The following is a 24,752-nucleotide window of genomic DNA, read 5'->3' on the forward strand; positions in this document are numbered from 1 at the left end:
CTCTTTGACAGTGGGAGCTGTTTAAATAGGCCAGGTGGTTCCTGATACCCACCTGGCCTCTCCTGCTGCCGCATTGGTCTGTGGTCATTTGGTATTCCAGAAGGTCAAGGCAATACTTCTTGGCTCAGGTAACCACACTTTGTGGTAGATTCAGAGCATGTGTCTAGGCAGATGCTGGGCAAAAGGGCCTGAAACGTGGGAGGCAGGAATCAAGGCTGGAAGGCCCAACATGTTGATCTGGAGTTCTTGGTCAGGTTTGAATTTGGTCTTTGTACTGTACCTGGGCAGGAATCCAGTTATGTTTGAAAGTGTGCAGATGATATATTTTCCTGATGAAAAATTTTGAGGTCTGGAAAAGTAGTGGGTTTGGGGTTGTGTTTCTTTTTCTATTTCTTATTCTTTTTTTTTTTTTTTTTGGTGTGATTCATTTTCTCTTTCTTGGATTTCTGTAGCCCAAAACAGCGCCAAAGTTTCCTACAAACTTTGAGACTCCAGCTTTAGTCAACCAAGGGACGTTCTAGGTCATCCCTGAGAATGAGGTCTGCTTGCTCTGAGGAAGCTGGGAAATGCCCCACTGCCTGGGGTGGGTGTTGGCTGCTGGGACTCACAGTGCTGCTGGTGTTAATTGCTTTCTGGGGCAGAGAAGGGCAAAGTCCTTAGGGGTGAGAGTTTTAGTTTGGGCTCTTTGTTCTCTGTACCTGTTGTCTTTGGTACAGCTGACATAGAGCTCCTCCTTTCCTGCTGTTTTCTTTGAATTTAATCTCCCTGTCTTCAGGTAATGTGCTTCAGGCTGGAAATGAGCTCTGAGAGGTGGTGGTGGAGGGAGTTTGCTTGTTTACCCGGATCCCACCGTGAATATATAAGCCCTCCTTCACTGTGCTGGCCAATAGCAGAGCCCCTAGCCACATGTGGCTATTTAAATTAAATAAATAAAATAAAAAATCAGTTCCTCTGTAGCACTAGCCATGTTTCAAGTACTCAATAGTCTCATAGTGGCCACTGTCCTGGGCAGCACAGATAGAGAACGTTCTGTCATCACAGAACGTTCTCTTAGACAACGCTGGACTCTGAGGTAGTCACTCTACACCCTGGTAAAGAATTATCTGAGCTGGAAAGGATTTGTGGAATTGCACAAGGAGAGGTTGTAAGGCCCAGGTTAAGAGGGTAAAGAGAAGGTAATAATTTAAAAAGGGACCTTAAATAGTATTTAGTTTGTCTTGTTTAGGACTACATCCCAGCAAATGGTCAGCTAGCCCTGTGGCTCCCAAACTAAGTCAGTTGTCAGAATCACCTGTGGGTAACATTTGAAAAAAGAGATTCCTGGGCCCCACTCTTTGTATCTTATTAAGTCTGAGACTCTACAGAGGTGGCATTCAGGAATGTGTGTTCTTATCTGATAATTATTTGGGCTTGGCCACCACTGATCTATTGAACCTATGCTTAAATTCCTCCAGCGATGGGGGAGCTTACCCCTTTTCAAGAACACCCTACCATTAAAAAAAATTGCTGTTGTTAAAGTTCTGTGTTTATTGAGTTCAAAATTTGGTTCCCCGAGCTTGTAATATTCCTTAGTGTGAGTTGCATTTTCTGGAGCCTCACAGAATGCAGCAATTCCATCTTCTGTACTCAGTCTTCTGCAGATATTTGAACACAGCCTGTGACCCAACATCATGGCACATTTTCAGAGTACTCGACCTGCCAAGGGCTCGAGGGAGATGCAGAGATGAGACATCATTGCTAGGATCCTTACAATTAATTATCAGGCCTTGCTGAGAGATTGAGGAAAGGTCCAAGTCTCAGTAGACCCCGTCAGTGGAGAGTCCTAGCAGTTGGCCAGCTGGTCTGGACCATGTGTACCCTCCACCTCTCTGCATACTGCCCCATAGGAAAGAGTCCCTATTTTTCTGCATGGCTAACACTTGCTTTTTGAAGGCACTGATCTGTTTTCCTTCAGAGGCATTGAGAGACCCAGCCAGCCACTGCCGGTCAGATAGGACCACAAACCTCACTTCTGTTTAGAGACCTTCAGTAGCACCCTCCCCTTGCCTTCAGTGTAATGCTCAAACTCCTAACATGGTATTCAAGCAAGCGGCTTTGACCTTCCTTCCCATCCCCACCCCTCACTCATACACTCACCCTTTCAGAGATTACTGCTTCCCACTCTGAGTGCATTCTTATGCTCCCAGATCTTCTGTTGTGCCTCCCATTTGTTCATCCTTTTGTCCTGGTAGAGTTCTATCTCTCCTTCGAAGCTTCGATTTTACCTGCTCCCCACCCCCAATTCCAGGTAGAATAACTCCCTTCCCTATACTAGGGGTAGTTCGTACTAGCGGTAAGTCTGCTATGAATTTGAATTACAGCCACTCTTGTGTCCTTCCCTGCTAGACTCTGAGCTCCTTGAGGACAAGACTGTGTCTCATTTATTTGGAATCCCCCAGTGCAAAGCACCGTGCCAGGTCCTTAGCTGAGGTGTCGTGTGTGCCCACAGAAGTGGGTTTGTTGTCGTGTCTGTGTGTCTTCTTTTGGATTCTGTTGCATCTGCCACGGGGAGCTGGAGCCCCTTTCCCAGCGCCAGCTTTCTCTCGGCAGTGGCTTTGGGCCCCAGCAGCCCCCAGGAGAAAAGTGCTGTTTAGCAGCTGATAATGAACAAGCAGGGCCTGGAGCCTTGGCTGCCTCAGAGGCAAAACTGGTATTTAAACAATAAAGTTGCTAAAATCCAGAATTAAAGTGTCTGTTTCAGAAACAGCTACATCCAAACAGAAGCCTGCTCTGCTGAGATAAATGGAATAATGAGTGGAGCCAAAGGGCTCTCTCTAACCCTGAGAGCAGCCTGGCTGGGGGGCGCGGGGGGCGCTGGAAAGGCAATTTTCTGTTTCTGCTCCCTGCTGCAGGGCCTGGGACTGCCTGGGGAGTAGCGGGGGGGCTTTCCTTTCACTCCCAGTGTGTATAGATTAGACTCATTTTGCCCAGTGGGCAAGAAGAGAAATTTGGAAAAACAAGGTAGGAATAAACTGGGGGCCTTTTCTAAGGTGATAAAGCCCACTTTTGTCTTCAGTGATAAATAGAGATGGTTCAGTCCTGCCTCGCGGGGTCTCATCTTGTTTTCTTCTGATGCTACTAGGGTTGAGAGGGTAGTGCTGACATTCGGGTCTCCTCCCTTCCTAGGTCAGAACCGGGGCGTGAGGAATTCCCCAGCCTCTTGTTGCTGCCCAAATACTAACCACAATCCCCAGCTCCACTATTCTAAGAAACATGCATACCAGGAACAGCCCGTGGCTTCAGAACCAGGGCAGCTGCTCAAGAGGCAGAGACTTCCTGTGTGTGTGTGTGTGTGTGTGTATGGGGGGGCATTGAGAGTACCCTGCAACCTGTCACAGGACACCTGCCTCTGTGCTCAGCCACAGAGGTCAGTGGGAGATGCCCTTGTGAATGAAGCAGAGAGCCCGCTGAAGGGTCTGTCCCACAAGTTCACCCAGGGTACGTAGCCAAAACTAGTCTTTTCTGGGAGTGGGTTGGGGGTGGAGGGAGACTACTATCGGATCCAAGAGACAATCGGAGACATACATATATACATATATGTATGTATATAGTTTGAATACAAAAATACTGGCCTTTCTGGGAAATGTTAACATGATTTATGTCCTGTCTGAGTGTCTGTCACTCATTGTGACCTCTCCGTTGGTATCTGGCCCATGATGGGAAGGGGGTTGGGTGAGAACCCTTGCCTGCCATCCCTTTCGGTTTCTCTGTTGGCGTTAGTGGTATTGGTGGCTGAGCTCACCCAGACCATGTGTGACACTTAGGGGGGTGGCCTCTCATTGACCATGGGCGTGTACGTTGCGTGCAGTGACCCAAGTTACCCATAGAGTCAAATGCAAAACAGTTGGGGTAGTTTAGGAGGAAACTTGATAAAGGAATGAAAGCCCCTGGCTCACCTGTGGTTGAATCCTTGTCCTTGGTGACATAAGCAGAGATGGTTACAGCCAGTGTGGGCTTGGGTGTGTCTCTGACGAAGTCCTAGTGGTCCTTGCAGGAACTTCACTAGTTGAACTGGATGGTGAAGATCCCACAGGCGTGTGTGTGCTCGTTAATCTGTTCACCTGTCTGGTCCCTGGAAATTTATTGAAGGGAAACCATGTAAGCAAAGTTTTTCTTACGTCCTCCAGGTGGTAAGAGAGCTACATTCAGGGGTCAGGGTGAACGTGGAGGACAGAGCCACCCATTCCTCCAAGCACCAGCCAGTCCTGGAATGTGTTGGTGGAATGCCGATCCCCAGATGCTCTGTGGGGAGATAAATCTGGGCAACACTCTGCATGTACATGAACATTTTAAAGGCTCTGAGAAGTTCTGTAGTAAAAGAATCTTTTTGCAAAACCTAGTGCTGCTGACATTTCCAGGATCCCTTTTTCACTTATTACTTATTAACATCCTCCTAGACTGCTGTTTGAGACATGGCAGGACAGTCTCCCTGCTCTGGGAGACCTGCCCAGTGACTCGAGAAAAATTCACCTGACTGTAGGTCAACACCGGTTTGAGAGGTTTTAAAAAGGTGTGTGCGTATGTGTGTGTGTGCGTGCGTGTGTGTGTGCCCCGGGGGGTGTGGCAGAGAAGGGCCCCCAGCAGGTGGCTGCTATTGAAGTTGGCCCTGTCTGCGTCCCTGCTGGCTTTGTGCTTCTGGAGAAGGCTTTTGTCCTGGCTTGAACATGCTGAACAGCAGCTACATCTGTCACGCCTGGGAAGCGGCAGTTTGCAGCGTGGGGGGCGAACAAGCAGTGAACAGACACCCCTGCTTGAGGCCCAGGCTGCTGCGAAGCCCTCCGTGTTGCAGGGAGGGGCTGGTGATCCCAGGACAGCTGCTTGCTAATCCTGGAAGTGGAGGGGAGCACGATTTAGCGCCCTTATCTCTGCATTCTCCTTGTCCGATGGGGGAGATTGTGTTGAACCTCGAGGTGGTAGCTGGGAAGAAGCAGGTGGGCAGGATATTTTCTCCCCTTCACCAACCACAAGGCATCTGGAGGGTGGACCAGGGTGGAAAGACACTTAAGCTCTCCATTACCCAGTGGGGTGGAGATGAAGCCATTTTGGCTAAAATTTAAGGAAGAATTCAGAATTGTGAGGTGGATTGAGTAAAGTTTGTGGTGTTTTAAGATTCGAGAGTCCCGGCTAGAACTGCTTTTTGACCGTTGGTGACAGGAGATGGGTATGAATGACTGGTTCCCCGATGGCTGGCTCCTTGAGAAAGGTCTGGGAGGCATTCCTGGGTTCTTCACCTGGAGCACGCCCAGGGAGTTCCCGAGGCTGGTGCAGACCTCAGTACCCTTCCTGTACAGCTTTGCTGGGAGGAAAAGGATTTCTGAGGAAATTGGCAGTTGGGAAAAAAAATGGGAGTAGGAATCAGTCACTCTTCCTGGGGAGTATACATGTCCACTGTGGGTAGACCTCTGTGTAATTAAGGCAGGCTCAGGATTTCCCTATCTGTTTCTATGGATGTATGTATTAATATATTTTTTTTATGCTGCTTTTCCTCTTTTGACCTCCTCCCAGAGGGGGAGGTGTTAGTCTGTCCTTTAGAACTAGGGTGAGGTGTCCCTTACCTCCTGACTCCTCTGGCCTTGTCTTGCCTTCCCTCAGTCACAGCCCCAGAGGCCCAGGGTCATTCAGATGGGGGAGGAGCAAACCCAGTCCTTCTTGTTAGTAGAGAAAAGGCAGATGCTGTCCCCCCCGTTCCCTGTGCACAGGAAGTCTGGGTGGGCCAGGCTTTGGTTTGGGAAACAGGAGCATTAGTGGCTGCCAACTGGGGTTGTGTTTGCAGACTCCCAGGCTCCAGTGTCTCCGGAGGGACCAGCCGCTCTGACCCCCGTGGACCTGCTCCGGTCCCCAGGGAGGGAGCCCTTGCCAGGAACCTCTGAGCTAACTGGAGGTGGGTGTTGGGTAAGGGTGGTGGAGGACTGGATTGTAGGAGAGAAGTAGGGGATGACTCCCTCCTTTCCCCGTCAGCTGGGGATGCATCACCAGTGCTGGGAATACACTCAGGCCTCTTCTAGATAAATGGGTCATTCTGGAAATTCTTTCTTACCCCGGGGTGGGGCTTTACTGGTTCAGAAGAATCTTTAGATGTCTTGGCCACCAGGGACCAAGCCATTGACCTGCTATATCCCCTCAAGGCTAAAGGGCAGGACAGTGTCTGAGTCCCCATTCCTGTGATCGCTCTCTGTTCTCCCTTCTGGTGTCGTCCCGTCTTCACCTGGTCAGACGTTGCAGCGGTCGTCTGGCGTATGATGGGCATGGGGGTGGGGGAGAGGGTGCCCCCGCACGCCTTGCCTTCCTCTCTCCCACAGGTCCTAGCCTTGCTGGGTCTCCACTCCTGTCACGGCCCTGCTTGCGGCTGCGGCACATCTGGACCTAGACAGGCTGTCCTGGTGTCCTGCATAATGAGGATCCCAGACTTCCCCTAGGTGATTCGCCACAGTTATTCCAAGGGAGGAGCGGGATTTCCCCCACCCCCAGACACTCCAGAGACTTCCTCCAGGCTCCTAGCTCCCGTTTCCGAGTCTCCATCTCTAAGCAGTCTGCTCTCCCGTTCCTCCCCCACCCCCACCCCCACCCCAAGGAGAAAGGCGGGAAGGAAGTCCTGCCAGAAGTTGTTTTTTGGTTTGTGAGGTAACGGTCTTTGGATTGAGAAACACACATAGCCTCCCCTTTAAGATCTGAGGCCAGAAGCACTAGACTCTGGTTTCCAGGGAAACCAGAGTGGGCAAGGCAGAGAAAGAGGGGGCTGGTTATAGGTATTGAAATCTGGGAGGGGCTCCCAGGCCCCCTGTGCTTTTCCGGGGAGTCTGCGTAGCCTACTCAGGGCCCTGGGTTGTAGCCCTCCCTCTCTCCCCAACCAGCAGGGGATCCTTGGCAAATATCTCAAACCCTCTGCCCCCTAGTTTCCATGTGCCTAAAATGAGGAGCACGTGGGCTCCACCTGGATTATAGATTTAAAGGTGACCTTATACACAGAAGGGCTTTGGAATATATACAAAGTAAACAAATTTTAAGGTTGTATTACATAACTAGGAAGAGTGAATCATGTCAAAGAATACAGTTACAGAAACCTTAGACCTCAGGGAGGCCAGGTGTATCTTAGATTTTACAGGAAAGGAGACAGAGGAAAAGTGACTTGCCTACAGGTAGGTATTCAGCAGTTAATTGTAGAACTGGGACTAGAACCAGGTCACTCAGCTTTCTGGCATATCCTTCTATCCCTTGGCAAACTCCAGGGTATGTGCCCTTGGGATAGAGAGCCACGGCGTAGAGAAAACATGCCACAGAAAATCTGACAGCTTTGTATGCCATTAGGTGTCAATTATCCATGTCCTTGGGAGTAGGGGGAGGATAGTCGAGTAGGTAATCTTAAAAATTATTGAAATTGGACTTTTCAAAATATTATTGATTCTTTTCTTTTTCCTCTAGCAAATGTATCTCCTTAGTTCTCTTGGGTTTCTATAATGTTCTGTGTCCCAGAAACCTGCTGTGTGTTGGGGGACGCGGTGCTCCTGCTCACTGATTCAGTGTTTGCTGTGGTTAACCTACAAAGTGGATGGTCCACATGCAGACAGTTAGAGCTGCTTATACCAGTCCCTTTCTTTGGGAACACATTGATAGGATAGCCAGCTCCCCACCTTGCACCTGTGGGAAACTGGCCGGAGCATGCTGCAGCTACCACAGCATCTCTGCATTCTTTGGCTCCTGTCTAGAAACATGGTGTGCGCAGATGCAATGAATAGTAGGCTGTCAGAGCTGGAAAGCACATTAAGGATACTCTAAACTGGTCCCTTTAGTGTCCAGGGGCAGGTACCAAGGCCAGTGAGGGGCGAGGACTTGTCTGGGACTAGAGCGTCAGATCGTGATGGAACTGGTCTCGTGGAACAAGGACTTGGCGACCACAGAGGTCTGAGCACCAGCCTCACGTGTGTCCCATCTTGGCTGTGATTGCATGTCCCCAGGTCAGCCGGGCCTTTTGCAATTCTGCCCCGGAGAGGCCCCGGTGTTGGCCGAAACAGTTCCTCTTCTTTCCCTTGACCTCCCCCCCCTCCCCAGCCCCCACGCCCAGCCACCTCTTTTTCCCTTGTGATCCCTACTGGCTGTTACTTCCTGCCCTCCTCCCCCACTTTTTGTTATGAAACACTTTAGATATGCAACCAACTTGAAAGAATTGTCTAGCGAACCGCCCATCTCCCCAGCCCACCTAGGTTCTACCATTCACATTTCACTCTGCTAGCTTTCTCATGTCTTTCTCCATCTTTCCCTCTCTCACCCATTTATCAACCTTCTTTCATGGGTGCATTTTATAGTAAGTTGCAGACATCAGTACACTTCACCCCCTCCACATTTCCATATATGTAGGTATTAATTAGAGTTTGGTATTTGTTCATCCATTTATTTTTTTTTATTTTTGATGGTAAAATTTATGTAACAGTGAAATGCCCAAAATTTAAATATATCATTTGGTGAGTTTTGATAAATGCTTCCTTCTGTGAATTCCAAACCTCTGTCAAGATACAGAACAAACATGGGGCTCCTGGGTGGCTCTGTTGGTTAGGTGACCAACTCTTGATTTCGGCTTAGGTCCTGATCTCAGGGTCCTGGGATCGAGCCCGGCCCAGGATGGAGCAATCTTAAGTTGCTCTCTCCCTCTGCCCCTCCCCCACCTCTAAAAAAAAAGTTATAGAACAAACATTTAAAAATATTTAGTAAGTTCCCTCATGATCCTTCCTAAACAATCACAGTTTTGGTGTTTCTTCACTGTAGATTAGTTTTGCTTGTTGTGGAACATCGAAGAAATGAAATCATCAGTATGAACTTTTTTACGTAAGATTCATCCACATGGTTACCTCTATCAGTAGTTTGTTTCTTTTTATACCGAGTAGTACTCCATTGTATGGATATCAAATAATTTGCCTATCCAGTCTCCTGTTGATGGACATTTAGAGTGTTTCCAGTTTTGGGCTATGATGAATAAAGCTTATGAACATTTTTGCACAAGTCTTTTTTTGGACATAATGTTTATATTTCTCTTGGGTCAATACCTAGGAGTGGGATTGCTGGGTCAAAGAAGGCTGTTGTTGCTTCTTCTTGTGGACTCTGCCCTGCCCTCTCATTGTGTTCTGGACTCGATTGGGAGTAGTGGAAAGTGCCTTATTGCTCATCTAGGTTATTCTCTTAATCAGTGTAGGAATTCCCTGAGAGCCCATCTGACAGCCTCTGCTTGAATGTTTCCAAGGATGGGGAGCTTATTACCTTACAGGCCTCTACTCTTTTTTTTTTTTTTTAAAGAATTTATTTATTTATTTATTTATTTGAGAGCGAGCACAAGCAGGGCAGAGGGAGAAGCAGATTCCTCAATGAGTAGGGAGCCCGACACGGGGCTCTGATCCCAGGACCCCCGGGATCATGACCCGAGCCGAAGGCAGATGCTTAACCGACTGAGCCACACAGGTGCCCCTCAGGCCTCTACTCTTATGAGACAGCTCCTTTTTAATTTCTGCCTCTTCTGTGTGACAGCCCTATAGAATTTCGGGACCACTGCCCCATCTCGTCCCTCAGCCACTCCTTCAGGGTTTCTCTTCTTCAGGCTAATTGTCCAAGTCGATTGAACTGTTCCTCAGGTGATATGATTCTCAGACCTTTTATGTCCTGGTCCTCACCCTCTGGAAGTTTAATGCTCTCTTTCAAATGTGTTGCCCAGAGGTGAGCACTGGATTCTAGATGTGGTCTGTGAGGTACAGAATGTGGTTGGGTCTGAACTCCTGTCTTGATCTAGGTACCAGATCCACCCACTGGCTGAAGGTGATGTTCACTTCTTAGCAGTCACATGATGGCATTGGAGCCAGATGAGTGAATGTTTATAAAGAAATTCCACAAATCTCAGGTGGCATTGAGATAGTCCATCTGAAGTCATCTGGAGCCTCTTATTAATAGCATTCCTTGCCACCGTCCCATTTAGTCTTTGCCTCCACCTTCTGAGAAAGGTACTGCTAAAAAGAACTTAATAAGAACCGTTCGGTTTAAAACAGGGTTTGTCAACTTTGGCACTGTTGACATTTTGGACCAGGTAGTTCTTTGTTGCGGGGGATTGTCTTTTGCTTCCCAGGAATTAGCAACAGCCCCGGCTTGTCCCCATTTGCAATCCTGTCCATGCCGCCCACCCCTCCCCCGCAAGCTGCAGCAATCAAAAATATCTCCAGGTATTTTCAGGTGTCCCCTGAGGGGGAAAGTCATCTCAGGTTGAGCCCATTCTTAAGGCACAGAACTTAGCATTGAACAAAGTTTAAATAATAAAGCTCTTCCTGAAGGGTAACCAGTGTAATTCTTTAGTATTTGTATTTCCATATTACGTCCTTTGTGGAGGACAGTCCTTGCTTTTTGCAGTTCCAGTATGCATGGATTTTGCTTAGCACAGTTTAGCTGAAGAACACCAGTCCCCCGTACACCGCCGTGGTGTATTAACTCTGAGTAATGGCAGAGAGTCCAAACTTTGCTACGAGCTCCCCAGTCCACTGATCACTATGTACAGATGTTTTTTATGATCAGTGACCAATCACATCCCTTCTTTCAGAGTCGGTCAGTGGTGGTCACTTACTTCGTTGTTGGGTTCGCACCCAGAGAGGAAAGTGTGCAGTGTGTTGTCTCCTTGTCCCCAAGGGCTAAACTCACGTGACATTTTACAAACAACAACAACAACGGTGAAATTTTCACAAAGAATTGAAAAGTGGTAATGCTGGAAGTGAAATTGGAGCTGAGTGTAAGTGGAGTTAGAGAATTACTAGCTGATTGTGGGAACGTCAACATGGCCACTGTTCAAGACTCTACAGACAAAGCCAGAGGAACTCTGGGAGGCAAACTCATTGACATGAGTGATGGTGACGAAAGGATGAAGAAGTTCCAGAGGAAGTGACACGGGGGAAAAAAAACCTCACATCGAAGTCACCCTTGGAGGTATTTTGCAACACTGAAAGCACAAAGGATAAAATGTGAAGCTGACCCGGACTTCGAACAGAGTCGGGCAGGTTGCAGGGGTTACAGAAAAGGTGCTCTCTCCGTGGTGTGCGTCCAACAGCCAGAAGGCAGGTGCTGTCCCAACTACTGGTGATGTTTTTCACAATGAAATAGCACACTCATTCTCAGTGTCTAATATTTTTTTTATTATGGTGTACTTAAACACAAGTTTTACTATTTTGTCCATTTCTCTATTCATTTATAACTGACTGTAAGAGAGTTTTTAATGTTTTGACAAAAATTCCTAAAGGTCATGGAACAATCTTAATTTTTTCCATTGATGAGTAAGATTGCTTTGCACGATCATTTGTGTGGTTCTATATTACTGTGCAAAGCAAGTCTGTCTATATTTAGAGAAGTGTGGGTAAATACACATACACACACACAACACTTCTTTTGCTTTTTCTCGTTTTTTCAAAACATTTTACAAGAACAAGGTCAGACTGCATGTATCCATTTGCAGTTTGCTTTTTTGATGGAAGAGTATCTCTTTTGGAGAACTTCTGATCTCAGTATATCTAGACCCACCTCATTCTTTGTGATAATTGTATATTATTTTATGTATCAATATGGCTGTACCATAATTTATTTGACCACTTTTCTGTTAGTGGACATTTAGTTTCTCTCTAGTGGAGGTCTCTGGCAGATACCATCACTAGTCCCATTGAATGGTTGAAGACAGTGGAGATTAGAAAGGAAAGAACCAGAGCACCTGGCTGGCTCAGTCGAAAGAGCATGTGACTTTTCATCTCGGGGTTGTGAGTTCAAGCCCCACGTTGGGGGTAGAGGTTACTTAAAAATAAAATCCTTAAAAGAAAAAAAAAAAAAACAATAAAAAAGAAAGTGAAGTGACTGCGTACATTCAGGCAGCTACTGAGCTTAGAGCTGGCATTTGAACTCGGGGCTGTCCAGTTCTAGGTCCTTGCTTGTAACCACAGTGCTCTACAGCTTCTCCTCTTTTCTTGGAAGTCGCTTTTCCCAACCACAGCAGTGGCAACAGCAGAAAGTAATAGTTTCTTGAGCGCGGCACAACCCTAGTTGCAAATGCATTGTGATTCCTGTTACCTAGCCAACAGCCCTACGAGGCAGATGCTGTTCTTCCCTCTGTATTACACTGAAAGCCACTGAAGGAGGTTAGGAGACTCCCGGGGCTATGGCTCGTCGTGCGGGCACGGGCACTCCTCGGGCAGCCTGGCTTCGGAGCCTTTGCTCTCGCTCTTCACGGTGCACGGATCTGACTGGAGAAAGGTCTGTTTTATCATGTGCTATGGTAGATGCCTTTTTTGAACATAGGACTTCGTGTTGGCCCCTATTTTCACCTACTGTAATCTTTTAGAAATGTGTTACCTAGCACACTTCCAGCCTTGGGTCGCCTGCAAGTCTGATGAGCTTGCCGTCTAGTCTTTGTCTTCAGCCAGCCCATTGGTAGAACACTAGGCAAAGCCACAGATGGCATTTCTTAATTTGTCACTGGAGGTGTTCTCTGGGTTTAGTCAACAAGCAGGTATTTGTTGAGTGCAGCCATAATGCCACGATTGGGGCTGAGGGTTTGAAATCAAAGTTGAACAAGATCTAAGGGAACCTTGTGTGTCAACTATACCTCAAAAAAAAAAAAAAGGTTGAGTAGATATGGTCCCAGCCTCTAGGAGGCACACGGTCTATACACGATAGGGGGAAGAATGGTCTTGTAAATCACAGCGTGAGTGTGCAAGTAGGAGTTTAACAAGAGTCTTGTGAGAGCAGAGAGGAAGGAGGGGCTGACCTAGCCTGGGGGTCATTAGGGGGGCTGCACAGAGGGGATGACACGATGTTGGTGCTTGAGGGATGTGGACGTGGAGGCATGACTTGTTGGAGGACAGTGAAGGTCAGTGGAGCCCAAGCAGAGAGAATGCGTTGGGAGGTGAGGGCAAAGATAATGTGGGTGGGAGCCACGAGAGACCAGGCTAAGGAATTTGAGTTTTGTCCTGTTCGCCAGTGAACGTGTTTAAAGGGACCCTTATCCTGCTTGTAGTCGCTTTTCAGTTCCAGTACATCCATCGCGGGATGTACTGGAACAGAGGAAGGCTACCATCTAGAAGCCAATCAGAAGGCACCCAAGACAAAAGGGAACCAAGCAAGTGGCCGCAACACTGCAAGAGGGAAGATGGATTTTTTGGAGATCTTTCCAAAGACAAAATCAGATTGGTTCTGTGGGTGAGGGTGAGAGGGTGAGGATGACTACTTCAAGGTTTACCTCTGGGGGCCTGGCTAGATGTGATGTCATTGTCACTTACTGAGGCCAAGGAGCAAGTCCGAGGGGGCGTTGAGTTCGGTTCGATGCATGTTCTGCCTGCCCCGGATCCATTAAATAACACATTATTATTGGTCATTGATAACAGTCACAAATATGGCAGTGCTTTGTCATGTCACCCTTTCTTTCTTTGTCGTGCTGGAGGTCCGGCAAGGGACTGTCCCTAGACTCTATAGAAGGTCAAGGCCTCTTGAATCTGGCAGTCCTTGGTCTGTAATCTAGTAACTGCTACAAAAGCTATTGAGCTTAGATGAGCCTGGCTTCTCAGGGAACCCAGGCTGGGCAGTGACAGGGCAAGTCATCATCTGTTCTAGGCTTTGCCAGGGACAGATGTGAAGTTAAGCAGTCCTTCTTAATTACCATTCTCTTTGCATATTGTGTCTTTCTCCTTGAATCTGTCTCTTTGACTAGTCTGTGAACTCCTTAAATCCCCCAGTGCTCAGTCTGGTGCCGGGCACCTGTCGGGTTCCCTGCTCAGCGGAGAATCTGCTTCTCCCTCTCCCTCTGCCTCTCCCCCTGCTGGTGCTGGGGGCCGGATGCTGCCGAAAAGCAGGACCCTGCCGTCTCCTCCTTCCCACGCCCCCTCTTGATTACCAACAGTGGTTCTGGAATCACACCCACAGGTTGTTTCTGCATCCTGGGATGTGAGTCTTTTAAGATTGCCGTCTTGTAACTCCGTCATCCTTGGGTGCTTGTAAGTTGGTTCTTGGTTCAGCTTCCATTTGAGGTTTCCCATCAGTGTGTGTAGATGTTTAGCTTGTTACAATCTGATGAACTTTCTCCTTCATAACAAGGATGGAACATACTGTAGATGAACATTCCCGCATTGTCCTTTCTGTAGCTTGGAGGCCCAGCCCCCACGAAGGGCCATCGCCCTCCCTGGTTTCTCTTATGGCTTTGCATGTAGGGTGCAGGCAGTCTCGAGTAGTTCTTGTGTTTCCACACGTCCTGCTCACTCTGTTTTATGAGCCCACGCCACTCTCGGGGTCTGTCCTGTCTTCAGTATCTAAGCTCATCAGGGCTCCCTGCCCTCTGGACCTAACCATCCGTGGCTGCCTCCTGCCTTCTTTTTTCAGGGATTATTGTGCTTTACGTGCTCAGAATCTACTTGAGAGAGACCAGATGTCATCTTGCAAAGTGCCTTCCCCTGTGGGATCTCTGCTACTACTGCTCCGTTGTGTCAACATCTAAATATTGGTTTTCTGCAGGTCTAGGCTAAACAACTGTTTTTGTCCCCTGGTTTTTTCTTCCCTCCTTTGAACTCTGAAAATGACAAGGTTACTTCCTCCCAATGTGGTATTCTTGTTGTTACTGTTTTTGCTAACTTACAGGTGTTTTGTTTTTCCTACGTAATTTACTAGACTTTGTTTCCTGGTTAGAACTGAGTTCAAGGAGCATTTCCCTTCTTTGCACCTCTGACTTTGTGACAGGTAAACTCTTTAGAAAGGCACGGCAAGAATTTATCAAGTGCCATGCTCTTCGCGGGGGAAAAAAAAAGCCTTGCATCTGTCTCTGTCAGATGTCCTCGTGTTCATGTTGGGTGACGTGAGCTCTGTCTTCCATCTGGACCATTTCTGCTAAGAAGTTCATATCTTCTACCGTCTATTCACTCCTAGGTGACTGCAAGAATTACTTACCTTCTGGTTCTTTTGCCTTTTCCCCACACTCTGCTGTCCTCCAGGTTTGGGCATGTGGGATGGTGGAGTTGTTGTCGGGGGGGGGGGTGTGTGTCTGTGTGTGTGTGTGTGTTGCCCTCTTGATTTGTAGGACCCTTCTCTTTTTGCACTTTTTCTCTCTGTCAACTCTCTCCAGCTCCCATTGGATCTGTTGATGAAGGCATACATGCCATGAATCTCATTCCACTAAATTGGAATGATGATGATGACATGGCATTTATCATTTTAATTAAGAATTTGAATTTGCTTTGTCACTTGTACAGAGTTAAGTTGTTGGAGGCTGCATGGGCCAGAAGCAGTGTTGCCGACCCCCTTCCATCTTAATTTCTTTCTTTCTTTTTTTCCTTTTTTTATTTAATATTTTTATTTATTTGAGAGAGAGAGAGAGAGTGCACCAGAGAGAGAGAGCACCAGCAGGGGGAGAGGCAGGGGGAGAGGGAGAAGCAGATTCTCCGCTGAGCAGGGAGCCCGACATGGGACTTGATCCCAGGACCCAGAGATCATGACCTGAGCTGAAGGCAGATGCTTAACCAACTGAACCACCCAGATGCCCCTCTTTTTTTTTTTTTTAAGATTTATTCACTTATTTGAGAGAGAGAGTATGTGTGTGTTTATACACACCACCTGTGAACCAGGGGAGGGGCAGAGGGAGAGAATCTCAAGCGGAGTCTGCCGAGGGCAGAACCCACCACATGGGACTCATCTCACGACCCTGAGATCACTATCTGAGCCAAAGTCAAGAGTCAGACTCTCAACCAGCTGAGCCACCCAGGCGCCCTGATTTTAATTTCTTTTGATAATTTGTCCATCTCGGGATTCTTTAAAGTCATACCTAGATACCACAAAGAACATGGCATGTTTTCTTTCTGCCACTTTAAGATTTTGTCTTAAATCCAGCTGGGAGAGTTGAGTGTGTTTCCTCTCTACCTCTGTCTCCCTTGTGTCCTGGGGAAAGATGCCGTGTACCCTGGTGTAAGCCACGGGCTGATTTGCTGTTCTGATGCGCAGCCTGCCATTCAATCAGTAAGTGTACGTTAGGTCTCTTCTGCACTAAGCTCTGTGCGGGGCCAGACAGATGCAGAGATAAATGGGGGCAGATCTGTGAACCGGGCAGGGAGGGGAGCCAGGGCAACAATAAACTAATAGGAGCAGCTCAGGGGTTGTTTGTCAAAGCCTCGTTTGTAGTGAAGAAAAGAACCTGGAACTTAAGAGTGTGAACTGGGTCTGCACCTTGGCACGGGCAGTGACTGACCACGTGTCCTTGGGCAGGTTGCTTCATCGGGCCTCGGTTCCACGCCTGTGAATGGAGTCAGCAATGGACCCTCATCCACAGGGCTATTAGGAGGCTTAAGTATAACGTATTTTCTAAATATAAAGTGCACCTGACACATGGTTGGTGTGGTATACATGAAAATTCCTCTTTCTCTTTCAAAGTCCTCATCATCTGCTGGCAGAAAGAGAAATATCTGTGTCTCCGTCTTTCAGTTTCCTACGTAAGACCCCAGAGTACTTGACGTCCCCACGGTGCGCAGTATTCCTTTCCATATAAGTCAGAAGTGGTTAGCACTGGTGGTTTGGGGCCCCGGCCTGCTCTTCATTATATTTTGGTTATATTCTCCAGGAAGATATGAGGCCTTTCCATCAGCTGGGTAGCCCTCATACTTAGAGTAACACCAGGTTCTTCTTCCTCCTGTGGCCAGGGTGGGATCCCGTCTCTGTTTCCCTCCCTCGGTAGCAGGAAGGTCGGCTTGCTTTGGGGCACATTCAGCTGTGTCACTGTCTCAGGTCAGGGGCCAAGTAAGAACTGGGCATACTGCATCTTAGAATCTAAACCCCTCGGCTTAATTTTTAAGAAGAAATACATGCAGATGGTAAGATCCCAATAGTACAGGAAGATATCAAGTGGAAATGAAAAGCGGGGAAAACAGGAAAAACACAAATTTGTCTCTAGAACCTACTCCCTGCTGTTCAACACTCAACATTTTTTGGGGGCTAAATTCATCCAGAAAAATTGCAAGCATCTACAAGCCCATATACCTTCTCCTCTGCCTTAAGACACAAAACCACCCAAATAGTATTATATTTTCTATTCTGTTCAGTACTTTTTTTTATTTTTCAAAATTTAGAAAACACCTATATTACCTATATTACCACCATTTACAGTTAACCATTAATTAACCTTTTGGTGTGTTTGCTTCTTGCCTTTAGGAATAGACTTTAAAAGTTACTTAAGTATTGCCAATGAAGGTCAGCTAAACAAACTAGGCTGGTGATGATAAAGCCGAAGTGTCATCCTGTGCTTTGTTTGCTTTCCCCTTGATGAGCAGCCTCTTTTCACCACAGCCCTGCCTGTCCCCTGCACGGCCCCAGTGCCAAATCCTCTGCCGTTTATCCGACTCCTCCAAAGTGGTGGACATAGGTTGTTACCAGCTTGGGGCCATTAAAATGCTTTAGGAACATATTTGTAGGATGATTTCCTAGCTGGGCAGTGACTTTGTGCAAGGTCTGAACATTCACAATTTTGATAGATATGGCCAAATTCCTCAAACAATGTACTCGTTGATATACCTCCCGAGCGTATGTGAGAGCGCTCTTTCCTCTCAAGTCTTGGCAGAAACCCAAGAGTTTTATTTTGTTTTGTTTTTGGTCAAACATTAAAACATTTTTGCCATTCTGGTGAAATTACTATCGTTGTTTTTATAAGCATTTCACTCTTAATGAGTTGCATCAAGAATCGTTTGGCCATCTGTGTTCCTTTCTCTTTGAACTGCCTGTTCTTATTCTTTGGCCAGTTTATATTGGATTGTTAATCTTTTACAATTGATTTGCCAGAGTTAAGTTAGCCTTTTATCCATTATGTGTTGCAAATATTTTTTTTTAAATTGTCATTTATGGTGTGGCTTTTAAGCTTCTTGCCTTTTTGTTGAACCTTGGTCCTTTGTGGCTGCCCCAGGAAGGTCCTGGAGAGAGACGGTGGGAACCACAGGAAGGTCCAGGAGCCTTCTGGGCAGTGTGGCGTGCTTGTCTCAAGTCTTTTAGTACTGGATTCCCCATTGTAAGTTTTAGCTTTGTTCCGGGGATTTTTCCCCGTCACAATAACGAAAGCTGGTAGCAAATAGAGAACCACTTTTACCTCCAGCCAAATATTTGGGAATGTGTGCACCAGCCGGGGACCCCAGTGTGGTACATCTGTGTATCTTTTACTTTACTGTAACCTTCTTTTACTTTTACTTCAGTAACCTACAAACTCAGCTGTTGGGTTTCTGCTTAGATCATTTTCTAGGGGAGGACTATCAGTAGCTCCTCACTGAGCTTTGCAGAAGTTCTAGAAGGGGGCATACTCCCTCCCACCCTACCCCCCCCCCCCATAGGTGGAGAGGAAAATCATTTCAACCAAGACTTATCTGTCCTGTCCTCTCTTTTGTTCCTGAGCTGGGCTAGATGTAAGCAGACAAGTGACCATGTCTCCAGGCTGTAAGCAGCTCTCTGTAATTTGGGGGGCTGAGGGAGAGTCTCCCTCACCACCATTGCTGGTTTCTAGCAGCACCCTAGTTAGTTCTTTACACACAGATCACAAGATATAATTAAAAAAAATTTTTTTTTTTACTTTTTCATTATGTCCCTCCTACATTCATATGGAAGTTCCATGGGGCACAGGCCTTATTGCCTATGTTGTCTGTTCTATCCCAGCCCTCTCCAAAACAACGTGTGGCGTGTGCTGGGTCCTCCAGATGTCCGCCGAGTGATGGCAGTCGGTGGGGGTGAGCCCATGTGCCATAGGCTGTGCCTGCTCTGTGTCTCCCTGTTTCCCTCCCTGGCTCCATTTCCAGGGATGGGGGCTTTGAAGGGCCCAGCCAGAGATCAAATGATGTAAGGACAGTGTGTCCTGGTCCGGTGTCCTCGGGGCCTTCTCACATCTCCCTTTTTCGCTAGCACAGGGCCGTGGGGTCCAGTTCCCCAGCTCCAGGCTGAAAAGAGAGGTGAATGAGCTGACGCAGAGGCCTGCTAGCTGAGGAGCTGGAGGGCTAAGTCAGGGCGGAGTGGAGCTGGAGAGGACAGAGGATGATAGACCAGGTTGTGCTATAGTGCTCAGTATTTGCTCACAACCCCCCTCCCCGCCCGACAGCAGCCTGCACCTGCCGGCGTGAGCTGCCTTCCTGCTCCAGACTCCAAGACGGCAGCCCCCTGCCATGCACTTGGGGTGTCTGAGCTGCCTGGCAGAGAAGCCCCGAGCCTCTGCTTCCCTCTGCTTCCCTCTGCTTCCCTCTGCTTCCCTCTGCTTCCCGGCCGCCGGGCCTGGGGTGTGGATGACAGCTTCCAATTTACATTTGGAAAGCTAAGCTGCTTTCTTTGCCTCTTTAGAAAGTACAAATGCTAATTGTATAAATCACCTAGAAAATAAAGATCTAAGGAGGAAAAAAGGAAGTCACTGTCATCCTGCTTTTCAGATAGAATTCTGATTAGCATTTTTCCGATTAGCATTTTACTGAGTATGAATGCCGTTCCTTTTACACCCCCCCCAGGTGTAAATAAATATATAGAACTGTACTCTACATAATAAGGCTTTGTAACTTGGCTTTTTCACTTACGATCAGACACTTTCTGATGAGTCAGTGTAAGGAAACTAAGATTGGGATTTGTGCTGCAAAGAACAAAACAGAGTGAGTGCCACCACTGACGGTGACCGGGGGTGACCGAGAATCCAACAGACACGGGAATCCATTCCGCATTAAATGTTCTGTTCAGACATCACTTTCATGATTGATTGTATAGATAAGTGCACTTAAAAAAAAAGCAATCTTGTTTGCTTATTCTTGGGCCTCCGCTTTCTGGTTGGTGTAACTGACTGGGGATTGGGATGTGCATACCTTAAGGTTCCGTCTAGGAGAGTAGTTTAGGGTAAAATTCTAAAAGCAAGATTTCCAGGATCAAAGGGTTTGTACTTTCAGGCCTGTATCCTCTGTCAGCCCCCGTTTTTGGCATTGCTATCACAACGTACCTAGGTACACTGTCTGGGCAGGTTCTTTGCCTCTGCTGCTTTACCGTGGGGAGGTGGAAGAGGAGCCCCAGGAGCAGTGAGGACAGGCATCAGATTCCAGCCCTGCCGCCGGCAGCTGCTGGAAGGCTTCGAACTAATTGCTTAGCTTCTCTGAGCCCGAGTCTTCTCATCTATAAAGCAGGTTGCTCCTTCTGGGGTGGGCATGAGGGTTCCCCGTTCGGAGTACTTAGCACCAGTACCCGTTAAGCACAAAGTTCGGGAGCGGGGCTAGGGCCTTTGCTGACCTCCTGCTGTGAGCACCCGAGGAGGTCCGCTTTAAGGACACACCGCTCACCGGCATCACTCCCAGTGCCTGACTCAGACTTTTGCATCTCTCTTGGCTCCCAGTCAGTCTTGGGAAGGGATGGCTTCCTCCTCTCACGACGGGTGCACCCCGCCCCCAGCTGTTCAGTTTAGGTGGTGTTTGCAGGCAGAGGGAGAGCGCAGGGCAGGGACACCAAAGACTGCCTCCCTTCCAGTATTCTGGCTTTCCCTCTGCCCAGTGCCTGGGGCTGTTCGTAACCCCTGAAATGAGATGGGTGTGAGTGGGACCCCAGCTGCCCACCCCCCGTGGGACTCTGCAACAGCATGGGTGGGAAGTGGGGGCAAAATAATAATAACAAGCACTAATGGGCTGCTCACTATGTGCCGTGCACTGCTCTTAGTAATTTACAGGATGTACATCTATTTAATCATGTGCCTCATTTAATATAGGCAAGTACTGTTATTATCCTGTTTTAACAGATAGGAAACTGAGGCACAGAGGTGTTAGAGACTTCCACAAGTTCACACACCCGGCAAATATTAGAGCTTGTCAAGGGAATGATCCCTTGGGGCCTGGGGCTTGTTCCTTCCTGTCCAGTCCTCCTATCATCATTGATGGCGAGCCATGCGTCAGGCCCAGGGCTCAGTTTCTTCCCATTTCTCTGGCTCAGCTAGTGTTAGGATGCTGACTACTCCTGAGTCTTTTCCTGTGGCCCCATGATGGAAGATCTGGTGGGGAGGGGGGGATAACAGGGCCATAAGCAACCAGAATTGGGGGCCCCATTCCTCTTCCCTTCAGGTGCCCGCAAATTGAGGCATGGAACAGTATTTTGGGAGCGCTCCCATGTCTCCCTCATTGCCACTGCCATCCTAGAGGTTCCTCCCCAGGCAGTGGGCTCTGTGGCCTGGTCCCTGGCCCTTGCCACACTTGGTAGGTGGCCTTGCCTATTGCATTGCAATTTAGCATATGCAACAATTAACCTTTTCTACAGTGCAAGAGAATTTCAGATGCGAACTACAGGGGGTGGAGACAAGTCACAGTATCTGTTCCATGCTTTGCGTGGGCTCAAAATATTTCATAAACCCTTCTAGGCTTTTTGAGTCTAAGGGCGTGTGGCTTCTTAGTGGGAAGACCCTTCCTTCCTTCCTTCCTTCCTCCAGTCTGGGTCCCTGAGATCTATAGACCTGGGTCCTTTGGCCTCCACTGTCTTTGTCCATGCCGGAGAGGTGAGCCTTTCCTATCTTTCCTAAGTGACTCTGTTGGCTTCTGGTTGAACCTGCTGGTGGCCCCTGACAGTACCTCAGGAATCCTGTTCATTTCCTGTCTCCTCTGGCTTGGAGCTCAGCCCCCCCCCCCCCCCCAACTGTTCTTAACTTAGCTCCGTACTCCAGATTAGGACATTCTTGATATCCTCCCTGCAGGCTTTCTGCACCCCACAGCTGTCTACAAGGCCTTTTGGCTCTTCAAGATCTTCCCGCATGACATCAACCAGCTTGCCTGCCTGACTCAGTTGAAGGTCTTGCTTTCATGGCTTGAGTTGGTCTTCATAACCATTCAGGGATTTCTGATAAACACATACCTGGATGCCAAGCACCAGTCTTCATGGGAAATTCTTTCTATGTTTCTTTTATCATTTAAAAATACTACTCTTTCCAATTTACTGATTTCACTAAATCTAATCCTGTTTTACAAATGAGAAGACCCGGGCGCCTGGGTGGCTCAGTTGGTTAAGCGACTGCCTTCGGCTCAGGTCATGATCCTGGAGTCCCGGGATCAAGTCCCGCATCGGGCTCCCTGCTCGGCGGGGAGTCTGCTTCTCCCTCTGACCCTCCTCCCGCTCATGCTCTCTGTCTCTCATTCTCTCTCTCTCAAATAAATAAAATAAAATCTTTAAAAAAAAACAAAAAAACAAATGAGAAGACCCTTTTCAGAAAGGTCGGTTGGCTTACCTGACTCAAGCTAGGAAGTACAGAGCTGGGGTGTTGGCTCATCTACCAGGTGAAAAGTTGTAAATCTGGAGGTGGGATGTGAACCCAGGCCTTCTGACTGCAGCTCCTCCTTTGCCACATGGTCTCACCTGTCTAAGGCAGAAAGAACAGACCTTGGAGTGCGAGCTCTGAGCTCAGGAGGGACCAAGGGGCCCTTGGGTTTGGGTCTTGGTATGTCCTTACTTAGCATTAGCTGGTCAGAGCTTGAAGCTGCTTCCCAGGTTGTGGTCACTGGGTGGCAAACATAAACCCAGCCTGTAGTCTTGCTGGTGACTTGTACTGGCTTCATCAGTGAGCTACAGCCTCAACTCAGGTGACGGAGAGGGTCCCTGTGCTGTGGCAGTTACGCTGGGGCTTACAGTGACGAGTGCCTGTCCGATCACAAAGCACTCTTCAGAGGTATTCTTTCATTAGGTGCTTAGGATGGCTCTGTGAGGGAGGGGGCCGGGTAGGCATTACCCCCTCACTTACAGATGCAAAACAGGCTTAGGAAGGTAATGATCTCTCCCAGGTCAGTGGAGATATTGGCAAATTCCAGACCGGGTCCCAAGTCTCCCCTGATTGTGAATCCATAACCGAATGTTGCCTCTGAGTAAATCTTCCTCTCTGGGCCTCATAGTGATCGATGTACCTGTAGGGGGCGAGAGAGATCTTTCTTATGTGGCTGCTCTGAGAAATTTTGCTTCTGAACCCTTTGAACTTATCGGTCATATAGCACATTATCTCACTGGGTTATAAGTAGTTTCTGTGTCTACCTCCCCTAGTACCCTGACACCACCCCCCCAGCCTGAATTCTTTCAGATTGGGACTCTTCTATTTCGTCTTGGCATCCAACACAATGTGGGACCCAATAAATGCCTGTCGAGTTGAATTACATGCAAATGAAATTGGCCAGTGCCGCCTCCTGCTTTTCTTAGGGCATGGGAAAGGAAAATAAGCTTTTCCTGGTCCATGATAAAGTTGTCGGTGGCAGAACTCCCAACCTGTGCAGTGTCCCCAGATGGCCACTAGGTGGCAGTGGGACCCCATGGGGACCTTGCCTCCTGCTTGCTCCCTGGGAGATGGAACTATGGGCACCTGTTTGGGGATTGCCTCTGCAAGGTCATTCCGCAGCTGTCTGTCTGAAACTGACAAGTCTCGGCCTCCACCCCTCCTTGTCAAGCTTTGTGGTGTCATGGAAAAGGCTTGGGCTTTGGAATCTGCCAGGCTTGGATTCCAACCCTGGCTCTGCCTTTCCCTAGGAACTTAGTCCTGGACACACTCTTTCTCTGAGCCTCAGTTTCCTCATCCCATAAAATGCAGTTGCACAGTTAGAAAAGGCCCAATATATCATGGGCTGGGGCGTGATGCATTCTAGTTTTATTGCTGGAAATTCCTGTATTTGCCTTTCGCTGCCCTCTGTAACCTGGCTCCACCCTGGCCATCTGATCTTTCTGACCAAGCTTCCTGCACTGCCCAGCAGATCTCTGAGCCTTTCCTGCTGCATCCCCCAACTGCGTAGGGCCATGTGGGGCTAATCTTGACGGCCCACAGAGATGGCAAGTCTGTCAGGGTCTTTGTCTTAATTATTCTGGCATCTGTGCTGTGCCTTTAGCAGACATTCTGTGGTGAAAGCGACAGCCCTGGTTGTTGGGCATATGCCAGGCACGCTGCTAGGCGCTTTGCAGAATTGTTTCATTTAATCCTTGCAACAGATCTATCCCCCGTTTTACACAGGGATAGGCCAGGATGCCTTTGGCTCTGAGCAATAAAAAACTCTACTAAAAGCAGTTTAAAAAGTAGAGAAAGATGGTTATCTTGCCAAAAACAAGTCCTGAGTGATGCTCGTTGGTGTCAGCAAGGACCCAGGTAGCTGCCGCGTCTCCTCCTTGCCTTCCTCAGTGCGCTGATTTGTCCTCTTATGCTGGTCTCCCTTATGGCGCTAAGGGGACTGCCGTGGTTCCAGGTGCCATATGCGGGAAAGATGCTGTAGCTTCCTTGTGCTCCCTTTAAGAGGCCTCTAGCAGATTTGTCACAAAGTTCTTCTTGGCCAGCATTGGGTCTTAGGCTTGTTCCCAAGCTAGTCACTAGTAAAGGAATTCAGGGACTGGCTTAGGTTTGTCAGGATTCAGCCCCTGAAGCTGGTGAAGAATCTGGGTTCCCTTTGCCCCTGGCCCCCTGGTCCATGGAAGAAGGCACAGGAAGGAGGCTCGTGAGTTAAGGAACTTGATCAAGGTGGCAAACCTAGGAAGAAGCAGCATTCAGACCCCATCAGGCTGACTCCCTAGGCGGTCGGTTGTTTGAATGAAGTAAATCACAGAGGTAGAAAGCACACTGCTCTGGATTTGGTGCGCTGGACTTTGAGGGATCTTGGAAGTACCTTTTCTTACTGATTCTGGGGTCTGGAGAGAGGTTGTGGTGACTTGTACTGGCTTCATCAGTGAGCTGCAGCCTCAACTCAGGTGACGGAATG

General features: G+C 48.1%; 1 protein-coding gene across 3 annotated transcripts in view; it reads left to right on the plus strand.

Annotated features, from left to right (window-relative positions):
• MAPKAPK2 (MAPK activated protein kinase 2) overlaps window positions 1–24,752 on the plus strand; it is a 45,606-nt gene that overhangs the window by 15,071 nt on the left and 5,783 nt on the right. The gene's annotated exons all lie outside the window — the stretch shown is intronic.

The sequence above is a fragment of the Mirounga angustirostris genome, unplaced genomic scaffold, assembly GCF_029215605.1.
Source record: "Mirounga angustirostris isolate CCGP_5_RB_7025 unplaced genomic scaffold, mMirAng1.0.hap1 SCAF_6, whole genome shotgun sequence".
NCBI lineage: Eukaryota > Metazoa > Chordata > Mammalia > Carnivora > Phocidae > Mirounga > Mirounga angustirostris.